Source organism: Archocentrus centrarchus, chromosome 24, assembly GCF_007364275.1.
Source record: "Archocentrus centrarchus isolate MPI-CPG fArcCen1 chromosome 24, fArcCen1, whole genome shotgun sequence".
Taxonomy (NCBI): domain Eukaryota; kingdom Metazoa; phylum Chordata; class Actinopteri; order Cichliformes; family Cichlidae; genus Archocentrus; species Archocentrus centrarchus.
In genome coordinates this window covers 35,486,300-35,498,580 of record NC_044369.1, presented here as the reverse complement: position 1 = coordinate 35,498,580, position 12,281 = coordinate 35,486,300, and the positions used below count along the sequence as shown (strand labels likewise).

General features: G+C 44.6%; 1 pseudogene; it reads left to right on the top strand.

Moving 5' to 3' along the window:
• Window positions 1–4,965: 4,965 nt before the first annotated feature.
• Window positions 4,966–11,097, top strand: LOC115773956 (transcription factor IIIB 90 kDa subunit-like; annotated as a pseudogene).
• Window positions 11,098–12,281: the final 1,184 nt, after the last annotated feature.

Here is a 12,281-nt window from a genome sequence, read left to right as displayed (position 1 = left end):
TTTTGCTGCAGTTTATGACAGTTCAGTTTATGACAGTTCAGTTTATGACAGTTCAGTTTATGGCCATTTAACTGTTTAAATAATTATTCAGTAAAAAAGTTTTCTAATTCCCAACCGAACAAAACAAGGAAGCGCACTCCCGACTTCCCACAGTTGCAGTTGCAGTGCTTGTGTAGCACCAAAACACAAAATAGGGGTCTGCTCCCCGCGCACACAAATCTGCTGCTGGTGAACGGTGGATGCTCGGTGTGATTTGATCGCCGTCACACCGTCCCAGGTCAAATTTATATTTATTCTTTACAAAACGCCTCTCGATCATTCCCCATGACCGGCTTAATAACCCTCTGGGGTCCGGGGTATATTTGGCCATTTTTGACTACTTTTGTTTTTAGCTTCATAGTTGACCTTAGAAACTGTTTACCCTGCCTTGTTTGGTATAATTTTTTTCAGCACACTCAGTGTGTGACTGTATAATTACTCTTATTTTGACATCCGTATCAACACACTGGACTTACAATCACATAAAACATCAAATCAGAGTAGAAAAAGTTAGATTTTTTTACTGTAAAAATCAGAAACATGCTAATTATTTTACAATTAAAATGCAAATATAAGTTGTAAATTTTCAAAACTTGTGTAAAAATATAGTAAATAATAAAGTAAAATACAACTATTCACATTACAATGCAGGAAAGCCTCAGGTTTTTTGTGTACAACTATTTGCAGAGCAATCAGGGACTCACAATAGATGCTAGACAAATTATTTACGCCACCTCAAAAAAAGAGTTTCTGTCCTCCACAAGACTGAGGGGCCCATCACAGCAAAACTTGCCAGTAATGTTTCTCTTTTACCACTTTTTTCACCTGCTCCTCAGCAGCCAAATGCACCCAAATGCATCATGTTACCACATAATGTTCTGATTGGTTGATATGGTGCATTTTTACACCAATGGGAGGAGGTTGTCGGAAATTATTTTGTTTTATTTTGTTAGCAGGCACTCCTGTAGCGAAACTCACGTTTCGTGCATCGAAGGTGAGGACAATATACAGGAAAAAGCATGGCATAAATTATTGACATAACTCTGGTTTTACTTGGATTATTTACGTAATTTAAAACTGGTACATAGTTGGAAGTCTGCACTTTCGATTCATGGCAGCAGCGTCCCGATGATATGTCATCTCAAATCAGTGATGTCATTTTGACCCACCACCGCATCCGTGGACTCCAGAGGGTTTAGCCAGTCTTTGCCGGGTCATCGAGCAAAGTTGTGAAAACTACATTTTCCTATGACAAGGCACAAAATGACTCCGTGCCTGTGCACAGCAGATCGGACAGCGGAACCAATCGTCTATCAACGTCAGCTCAGGTCCTGCTGAGTAGTTATATTTCTATACAGATTTTTTAATTAAACGAACTTAAAACAAAAAGTCTGCATCAATGGAAAGATCAAAACATATTGAAGGGGTGATGAAAAATTTACTACCAAGTCAAATTCTGTTTATACGACGGAGTATTAGGGCCACATTTAGAAAAAAAATAAATCGTGCATTTTGAGAATAAAGTCAAAATTTCGAGAAAAAAGTCGAAATAGTATTTGAGATAAAGTCGAAATACTATTTCGAGAAAAAGTCGAAGTCGTCATTTCAAGTCAAATAACGGCCACGGCTGCTATACCCTCTACAAAATGACTTGGGTAGATGAAACAACTTGATCAGCTGTCTTAGGGGCTCTACACACGGGGAGCGAAGTCGCTCCCTCTCCATTCATAGAACTTCTGCGAAGCGATTGTGGCGTCCTTGCACAAGTTCCATAGGAAATGAATGGAGAGCGAGCGACGTCGCTCCCCATGAGGCGAGCCCCTTATTGTGACTTGTGATTCTGAAAATCCCCTCTGTACTGCACGAAGGTGCATTCATCGAAATCCTTGCATCTGACCATTGCCAGTTTGTGTGGTTCTCCTTCTGAGCCGATGCAGCTTTCTGCACATCTCATTACCATCCTCATAGTTATCACTCCATTGTGTTTGTGTACTAAAAGATAAATAAGTTCCGATTCTTAAGTATAGTTTTGCTAACTCATAATACAAGACATTCTGGAGGTTATAGTAGACGTGGCATGGCAGGTGTTTGACTTGAAACGACTTAAATCTGCACATTGACTTTATTCTCAAAATACTATTTTGACTTTTTCTCAAAATTTCAACTTTTTTCTCGAAATTTTGACTTTTTTCTCAAAATTTTGACTTTATTCTCGAAAAAAATTTTCGACTTTATTCTCGAAATTTTGACTTTATTCTCGAAATTTTGACTATTCTCAAAATGCACAATTAATTTTTTGTTCTCAATGTGGCCCTAATACTCCTTCGTATGTTTACTACCTTTTAATAGCCTTAATCTGAGCTCATTTAATTTACTACCTTTTACTACTCCGCAGAAACTCTGGTTTACCTCTCTGTTTGTTCGTGGTTGTTTACCTCTCTCTCTAACTATATCGTTGTTGTTGTTGTTTACCTGTCTCTAAATATATCGTTGTTGTTTACCTCTCTCTAACTATATCGTTGTTGTTTACCTCTGTTTGCTCGTTGTTGTACCTCTAACTTTATCATTGTTGTTTACCTCTCTCTGTTTGCTCGTCATTGTTTACCTCTCTGTTTGCTCGTCGTTGTTTACCTCTCTCTAACTATATCGTTGTTGTTTACCTGTCTCTGACTATATCATTGTTTACCTCTAACTATATCGTTGTTGTTTACCTCTGTTTGCTCGTTGTTGTTTACCTCTCTCTAACTATATTGTTGTTGTTTACCTCTCTGTTTGCTCGTTGTTGTTTACCTCTCTCTGTTTGCTCGTTGTTGTTTACCTCTAACTATATCGTTGTTGTTTACCTGTCTGTTTGCTCGTTGTTGTTTACCTCTCACTGTTTGCTCGTTGTTGTTTACCTCTAACTATATCGTTGTTGTTTACCTGTCTCTGTTTGCTCGTTGTTGTTTACCTCTCACTGTTTGCTCGTTGTTGTTTACCTCTAACTATATCGTTGTTGTTTACCTGTCTGTTTGCTCGTTGTTGTTTACCTCTCACTGTTTGCTCGTTGTTGTTTACCTCTAACTATATCGTTGTTGTTTACCTCTCTCTGTTTGCTCGTTGTTGTTTACCTCTCTCTGAGGGTGGGGTGGGCAGCCTGCCAGCTGTCTCTTTCCTCTGGGTTGCTGTCGTTGCTGTTTGGCTGCGAGGCCGCGTCTCCACAAACGTCCTCAGCGGTCAGCTGTGGGTCGCTCACCTGGATGAAACTCTTCTTCACCTCCAAAACCTCCACCTCCTCGCCATGAGGGAGGCTGGTGGAGAACAATTCAGCCGCCATCTCCTCCTCAGGGAGTGGGCAGAATCAACACGTCACAGCATAGCAGCCTCCTGTGGGCCAGAGAGTCAGAGATTATAATCCCCAGAGATTAAATCCAGATTATCGGACAGCAGAACGTTTGGTCTGTCCTGAAACAGAAATCAGACAGCTGCTCCACTCTGAAATCATTCTTGCATTTTAAAGACTCGTTCAGTTAATGCAAGTCTGTTCAGGTGTGCTTACCTGAGCTGCTGTGGTAATGCTTCATCTGTCTGTGCGTCTTTCAGTCTGGTCATTGATCACTTGCATGAATCCAGCCAGTGAACACCACCTTCATCCATCAGAAGCTTTGGCTTTGACTGCTGTTCTCAGAAAAACGTCATCAACGTAGTCGATAAGCCACGCCACGACTGCTTCAGCATTGCGAGTTAGCGGGAGCTCCGAGTCGAGTCCCTTAACTATCGATCATCAATAATGACAGTTCTCCGTTCCGATCACGTTCCAGCATCACCTCCTCCTCTTCTTCCTCGCTTCTTATCGTCGTACCTGCGGCGGGTTTATCAGCCGTGCCGAGACGTGCCGGTCCCGGCGCGTGTGTCACGGAGTGTCGGTGTGCAGGATACCAGTTTGACTCCCGCCGTTCTGCCGTCCTTCCGCCGTTAACGTTAAAAACAACCAAGCCGCTACCGCCTAGCTCCGGCCGCCATTTTAGGTCTAGCTGCTTCTTCCGCCTTCACCGCCGCTTTGTGCTAGCAGAGGGCGACAGAGCGCGGGAAACAACAGAGCAACTGCGCAGCCGCAAACGTTTCCATGGATATACGGACTGTGTATGTACATACACAGATGAATTGATATGTGTTTATATATGGGGTAAGATAACTGTCAAAAACAATGTATGTGTAAGGAGTCTAAATTCGTACATGTAAGTCAATAAACGTGCATAAATATAAGATTTTTATTTCTAATGCAATCTATAAAGTTACAACTTCTCAACAATACAAGTACAAATCACAAATTTACAAGTACAAACCTCTAACTATTGAACGTCATACTGCGCATGCGCCTGGGTGGCTTAGTGGTGAAGCACAATACCACATACACACGCCGCGTTGCAGTGCGGGCGGCCCGGGTTCGCGTCCCGTGCAGGCCCGGGGCCGATTTGTCTGTGTGTCTTTCCCTGTATCTTTCCTCCATTTCCTGTCTCTCTCCCCTGTCACGAAAAGACTCTAACAGACAACAGATAAGACCAGTAAGGCTTTCTCCACCGGAATAGTTCGGAATGAGCCACCAACCAGGAAGAAGTATCCTCCATCCGCCATAAGAATGCAGTATGACGTGGCTTCGGCGTTGATATAAATACGCCGTGTCTCAATGATCTGATGTATTTTAGGAGCAGCTGAAGATGATATTGAATTAAAAGATTGATTCATAGATTTCTTTTCTGGCCTGTTTCCCTCATCCCGCAGATGACTGCCAGCCCGCAGGTTTATTCCGTTTCCTTCCCACTGTTTCCCATTGCTTGCTCATAGGGGCTCGTCTGATTGGTCGGTTTCCTGTGTATTGTTGCAGGGTCTTGTTGAGGCGACTGTTGTTGTCATTTGGTGCTATATAAATAAAATTGAATGAACTGAATGATTGTTTTTCGATTTCTGTTGATGTCACAATAATAAAGTGGACTGTCCTGGCCCCGGTAACGAACCCTGACCCCATGTTTACATATCGTATAGATAATAACAGCAAAGCACTCTTCCTCCTCCTCCTCTTCAGACCCCTGCCTGTACATCCCTCGCTTTGCTCACATGTTGGAGTTCGGGGTGAAGACTCACGAGGTTTCCATGACGGCTCTTCGTCTCGTTCAGAGGATGAAGAGGGACTGGATGCACACAGGACGCCGACCCTCCGGACTCTGTGGAGCAGGTACAACATGGAGGCTGTCACCATAGCAACAAATAAAAATGGCATTGTGCGTGAAGCAGACAGTAATGCTCCTCCTCTTCCTCCTCTTCAGCTCTCCTGGTAGCAGCTCGGATGCATAAGTTTCGTCGTTCAGTGAAGGATGTGATCAGTGTGGTGAAGGTCTGTCAGACCACTCTGAGGAAGAGGTGAGGGCTGCAGCACATCCCTTAAAGGCCTCAGCACACATGAGCCGGTACAAGAAGGAAGTAAATTTCAGTGTCTTTCCCTCCCTCCAGGTTAACAGAGTTTGAAGACACACCCACCAGTCAGCTGACCATTGATGAGTTCATGAGAGTAGATCTGGAGCAGGAGTGCGATCCCCCCTCTTTCACTGCTGCACAGCACAAAGCCAAAATGCAGCAGGTAGATCTGTGTCTCTGATTGGCTGCAGCAGGTAGATCTGTGTCTCTGATTGGTTGCAGCAGGTAGATCTGTGTCTCTGATTGGCTGCATCAGGTAGATCTGTGTCTCTGATTGGCTGCAGCAGGTAGATCTGTGTCTCTGATTGGCTGCAGATCTGTGTCTCTCGGCTAACTAGTTTGTGTTTTCTGGTTTGCAGTTAGAGCAGGAGCTGGCTAAAAAGCTAGATGAGGTTGAAGGTCAGTTTCTACTTCTTACCTGACTGTTCACATAGACTACCTCGGGTGGGGGGGTGGGTTTTAGAATCTTTAAAACATTTTCTGTCATCATTAGGAGAAATTAGCTGCTACAAAAACGAGATTGAAACCGAGCTGGAGAAGAGTCGGCCCAAACTCAGAGGGATCTACGCCGCCTATGCCAAAGAAGTTGGTCAGTACTACTTCTTGGTCACCTGACTACCCAACCATGCCCACACAAATACGCAACACCTCCTACATTCTGCTTTCAGACTCCGAGGACAACCGCGAGGTTTTGTCCTCGCCATCTGAGCCCGAGGAGGCTGAGGGCGAAGACGCTGAATTCCAAGCAGCCACCCAGCACCTGACTGAGGACTTCCTGTGTCAGGTGATCCAGGAGGAGCAGGGAAGGGGCACAAAGGGAGATCACAGTGTCTCTGAACAGGAGGCAGAGCCAGAGAAGGGGGAGGCGGGACCACACCGTCAGGTTGCCCCTCTGACATCCATCCTGGGAAAACTGGAGAGCGCCGCCAGCCTGAGCCTCCAGCAGACCTTCCAGACCACCGACACATCAGAGCCTGGTGGGAAAGCTAACGGTGAGGATAACAACTGGTACATCATAGTGACATCATCATTACATCACCAAGCAGTCAGAATTGGTTAATAAGAAACAATTAAGCTCTCCATTTGTTTTTAGGCGATCAGTCACAGAATGAAGAGCTGGACCTGGAAGGTATCGACGATCAGGAGATTGATAAGGTCAGTTTACATTTCCTCAGGTAAAAGCACACATAACCAAGGAAGTGTCATTTCAGAATAAAGTTAGACTTCTACTGTGAAAGTACACTTCTGCAGGATGTGCTCCTCTCTGATTGGTTCATCCTGTGTGGTGCAGTACATCCTAAATGAGAAGGAGGTTCAGGTGAAGACAGAACTGTGGATGAAGCAGAACGCTGAATACCTGAAGGAGCAGAAAGGTGGTCGCCTTTATCAATGACTACTAATTCACATTATTGACTACTGATATGCATTATTGATTACTGATTGATTGGTGTTTGTGTTCCCAGAGAAAGAGGAGAGGATAAACAAAGAGAAGGAGGAGGGTACCTACAAGGAGAAGGTCAGTGAAGCCCAGAATATCCCAGCTACCAGTCTAGAGGATCACCTGTAGCTCCACCCAAATGACTTCTGACCCCACGTGCTGTGTGCTTTTGCAGAAAAAGAAGTCATCTAAGAAGCGGGATCAGATTGAGGCATCAACGGCGGGTGAGGCAATTGAGAAAATGTTGGAGAAAAGAAGATCTCCAGTAAGATCAATTATGATGTCCTCAGAGACCTGAACAGAGGGACAGGAAGTCCCAGCAGGTCCCCTGACCACACCCCCGATACCACTGCAACACGAAAACGACTCAACCGCCGGCGGCGTAGGAAGACCAGCGAGACTAACCAAGACCTTGCAGCTAACACCAGCATCATGGGGAAGAGGTATCTGAGATGATCTATTATCAATAATCTGTCATTTGTAATGAGTATTCTCTAATCTACTTCATTCTGATATTTCTTCTTCTGCTGTGTCAGGTTCCGACACCTCATTTCCTCAACACCAAAGAAGAAGAAAATAGTTCCTCAGGTTAGCAACCACACATCAACCTGCCTCATCTGCCTGTCCTTCCTCACTTGTCTCACCTGGTTTACTTCAATACAGTTCAGTTCATCCATCCTTCCTTCCATTCTCTTCCTCTTATCTGGGTCTGGGTCACAGGGGCAACAGCCTAAGCAGAGAAACCCAGGCTTCCTTCCTCTCAGCCACCTCCCCCAGCTTATCCAGGGGGACACTGAGGCGTTCCCAGACCAGCCGAGAGATATAATCTCTCCAGCATGTCCTGGGTCTGTCCCAGGGACTGACTCTTCCTGGTAGGACATGCCTGGAACGCCTCACCCAAGAGGCAGCAAGGAGGCATCCTAGTCAGATGGCCAAACTGCCTCAGCTGGCTCCTTTCAATGTGGAGGAGCAGCGGCTCTACTCTGAGCCCCTCCCGAATGGCTGCACTCCTCACCTTATCTCTAAGGGAGAGGCCAGCCATCCTTCAGAGGAAGCTCATTTCTGCCGCTTGCATCCGCGATCTCGTTCTTTTGCTCACTACACAAAGCTCGTGATTATGGGTGATGTTAGGAACGTAGATTGAGCAGTAAATCAACAGCTTTGCTCAGCGCTCTTTTTTCCGCAACAGACCGGTGAACTGGAGATGCAGCCCCAATGCGTCTGGCAATCTCGGGCTCCCTACTTCTCTCACTCATGAACAAGACCTCGAGATACTTAAATTTCTCCACTTGGTGCAGCAACTCATCCCTAAGCCAAAGTGGGAACTCCACCCTTTTCCAGCTGAAATTCTGTCCATTAAAGTTACAGAATTGGTGACAAAGGGCAGCCTTGGCAGAGTCCAACCCCATCAAAACTAGTCCAGTTTATAACCGGCAGCACCCTGAGGTTATTCAAGTCAATTCAGTTCAATTCAATTTGATTTATAAAGTGCCAAATCATAACAGTCGTCTCAAGGTCCTTTATATTGTATGGTAAAGACTCTACAATAATTACAGAGAAAATCCAAGCACTTGGTGAAAGTGGGAAGGAAAAATTCCCTTTTAACAGGAAGAAACCTCCAGCAGAACCAGGCTCAGGGAGGGGGGGTCATCTGCTGTGACGGGGAGGGAGACAGGACAAAAGACACACAGTGTGAAAAGAGGTGAATGGAAAGAAACACTCAGTACCCCCCCTCCCCCCAGCAGCCTAGGCCTATAGCAGCATAACTAAGGGAGGGTTCAGGGTCACCTGATCCAGCCCTAACTATAAGCTTGATCATAAAGGAAAGTTTTAAGCCTAATCTTAAAAATAGAGAGGGTGTCTGTCTCCTGAATCCAAGCTGGGAGCTGGTTCCACAGAAGAGGCGCCTGAAAGCTGAAGGCTCTGCCTCCCATTCTACTCTTAAATGGACTGGTTCTTATATAGTGCTTTTCTAATCTACTTTGAGCACTATATAACACAACATGCTTCATTCACCCATTCACACACATTCATACTCATGAAGGCTTTTCAGGGAGCTTTTAGGACAGCCTGATAATAATGAATTACAATAATCCACCATAGAAGTAATAAATGCATGAATGAGCTTTTCAGCATCACTCTGAGAAAGGATGTTTCTAATTTTTGAAATATTGCGCAAATGCAAAAAATCAGTCCTGCATATTTGTTTAATATGTGCATTGAAGGACATATCCTGGTCAAAAATGACTCCAAGATTTCTCACAGTGTTACTGGAGGCCAAAGTAATGCCATCCAGAGTAAGTATCTGGTTAGACACCATGTTTCTAAGATTTGTGGGGCCGAGAACAAGAATTTCAGTTTGATCTGAATTTAGAAGCAGGAAATTAGAGGTCATCCAGGCCTTTATGTCTTTAAGACATTCCTGCAGCTTAACTCATTGATGTGTGTCATCTGGCTTCATTGATAGGTAAAGCTGAGTATCATCTGCATAACAATGAAAATTGATACAATGCTTTCTAATAATACTGCCTAAGGGAAGCATGTATAATGTAAATAAAATTGGTCCTAGCACAGAACCCTGTGGAACTCCATAATTAACCTTAGTGTGTGAAGAAGACTCCCCATTTACATGAACAAATTGGAGTCTATGAGATAAATATGATTCAAACCACTGCAGTGCAGTACCTTTAATACCTATAGTATGCTCTAATCTCTGTAATAAAATGTTATGGTCAACAGTATCAAAGCTGCACTGAGGTCCAACAGGACAAGAACAGAGATGAGTCCACTGTCAGAGGCTGTAAGAAGATCATTTGTAACCTTCACTAATGCTGTTTCTGTACTGTGATGAATTCTGAAACCTGACTGAAACTCTTCAAATAAACCGTTCCTCTGCAGATGATCAGTTAGCTGTTTTACAACTACTCTTTCAAGAATCTTTGAGAGAAAAGGAAGGTTGGAGATTGGCCTATAATTAGCTAAGACAGCTGGGTCAGTGATGGCTTTTTGAAGTTAACTCAAAGATCAGTCAGACTCTAAACAAATACCAGCAGTGCTGAAAGCAGCCGAACATGAAGATAAATCTTTTAGATGCTTATGAATATTTTTTTCTCTGTCTACAATTTAATTTGAGAAGAAAATCATGATGTCACTACTAGTTAAAGTGAAAGGAATACTCATTTAACTCTTTGGTGCAGTTGATGAAGCTGTATTATTTATTGTTTTTGAATTTTTATGCTTAGTTTTTTGCTGATTTTAGCTTTGGTTTTTGGTGGTCTGGGAGCAGCACCGACTCTATGGGGATGGGGTTTTGGGGGGATGGCAGGAGGAGAGAAGCTGCAGAGAGGCGTGTAAGACTGCAACTCTGCTTCCTGGTCTCAACCCTGGGTAGTCAGTTTTTAGGAGGGTTAATAAATTTGGCCAGATTTCTAGAAATGAGAGCTGCTCCATCCAAAGTGGGATGGATGCCGTCTCTCCTAAAGGAGAACATGCTTAGCTGCATGTTCTCCTTGTCTGATTGGGGAGGGGCCAAGTTTAACTTGATGTTAAACTTTTAGGTAGAGGGTGCTGTCTCCATGGAAACAGAAACACCAACAATGGCTGAGCACAACCCACCCTCAGACTGTACTACTGAAAGAAGCTCCGCCCCCCAAGCTGCACCACTCCCTGTGGAGGAGGAAGAGGAAGAAGAAGAGGAGGAGGAGGCAGAAGACGAATGCATTAGCGCTCTGCAGCTGGTGGGAGGTCAGTCAAGGTTTTGATTCTGGAAATCATCGTGGAAATCATACAGTAATTGATTATTGATTGATTAATTTGTGTCATCCAGATTACGGCTGTGAGGCAGAGGAGGAGGAAGTCTTTTAGCTCTGCTCTAGTGACCTTTAACCCCAGTGAAGAAACTCCATCCAGGCTCCAAAGCCGAGGCAGCTGATCCATGTCCCACAGATCAATATAATTTCTCATATCAGAGAAATTAGTTAATCTGTTTTTAATTGTGCTCTGATTGATCGCTGATCACTTTTATTCCTACTGAAGCTTTTAGATGTTTTTGTACCGACATGAAATCAGTTGTGTGTGTGTTTGTTGTTGTTTATTCCTGTATTTTATCTTTCTGATGTACAAACAAACAATGAGACAAACATTCCTTCACAATAAAGAAATCTGTGTGGTCCCAGGCCCGGTTCTTTTTAAACCTGTCCTGTTCAGCAGCTTAAACGAGCAGAATTATGGTCTGTGTGCTTTGCTAACAGGAGCTCTATATAGGCTCCACTCGTTAGTCTCTTTTCCTTCTTAATTATTGACATTGGTATGATGAGTTTTCCTGTGCCGGAGCTGACAGGTGGGGAGGGGCAGATTAATGAAAGGAAAGAAGTGATAAAGAGGAAGAAGAGGGGAGGAAAAGGGAGGAGCAACAGTAATGAGTTGCTAACTGCTGCATCCGTGACATTTACAAACCAAACAGCACCTGAAAGAGTGAAAAGCAGAAACAAGCACACAATCTTGCTTTATTGTTTGTGTCAGTGTATTATGTGTGTGTCATGAAACGTACTTGATAATGAGGGTGAGAAGCTGCAATAACACCCCCCAGAAGCCTGAGCAGACAGAGGATCAACAACCATGCCAAAACAGCCGGCTGCATGCCTCAGAACCACAAAGCACCCATGCCCCGGGGGCAGCAATGAGCAGCGGAGAGTAGTAGAGACCCCCACCCTCCACGACAATGTTTAACAGGGGTCAAGGTTCAGTATGTCCCAGACACAGGCACAGTCATAGACATACCCGCACATACACATAGATTCACAGACACACATCAGCCTCCCTCTGAGTGCAGGCCCCTGAACCACCACCCAGCCCCCAACCTGGGCAGGGTGCAGGAAATAGGGGCATAGGAAGACATGTTGGTGTATGTAAGTGCACGAGGTGTAAAGGATGAGTGTGACTGTGTGAAAACTAGAGTGCTATTAACATTAAGGGGGCAGATGGGCTGTAGCTCAGGGGGCAGAGCAGGTCATCTACTAACCGGAACGTTGGTGGTTTAATTCCTGGCTGTTCCAGTCTGCGTGCAGTAACACACCTGCCCCCAAAGGTCCTTTGTGTATAGTGATGTGTCATGAGCTGTAGTGACTAGGCAGCCACGCAGCACAGTGAACAAAGCCACATAAATGTACTGAGACAAGCTGCCCCCCCCTCCAAACTACCCCACTGAGTGACAACTGCTCCCCCACCTGAATGCCCCCCACCCCCACCCCTCAATGGAACTGCACACACCCCAGAATCCCAGAAGTGCAGACTGGACATCCTGATGTGGGCCAACCCACCAATGTGGTGCTGCGCCTGAGGCAACCTGGATCAA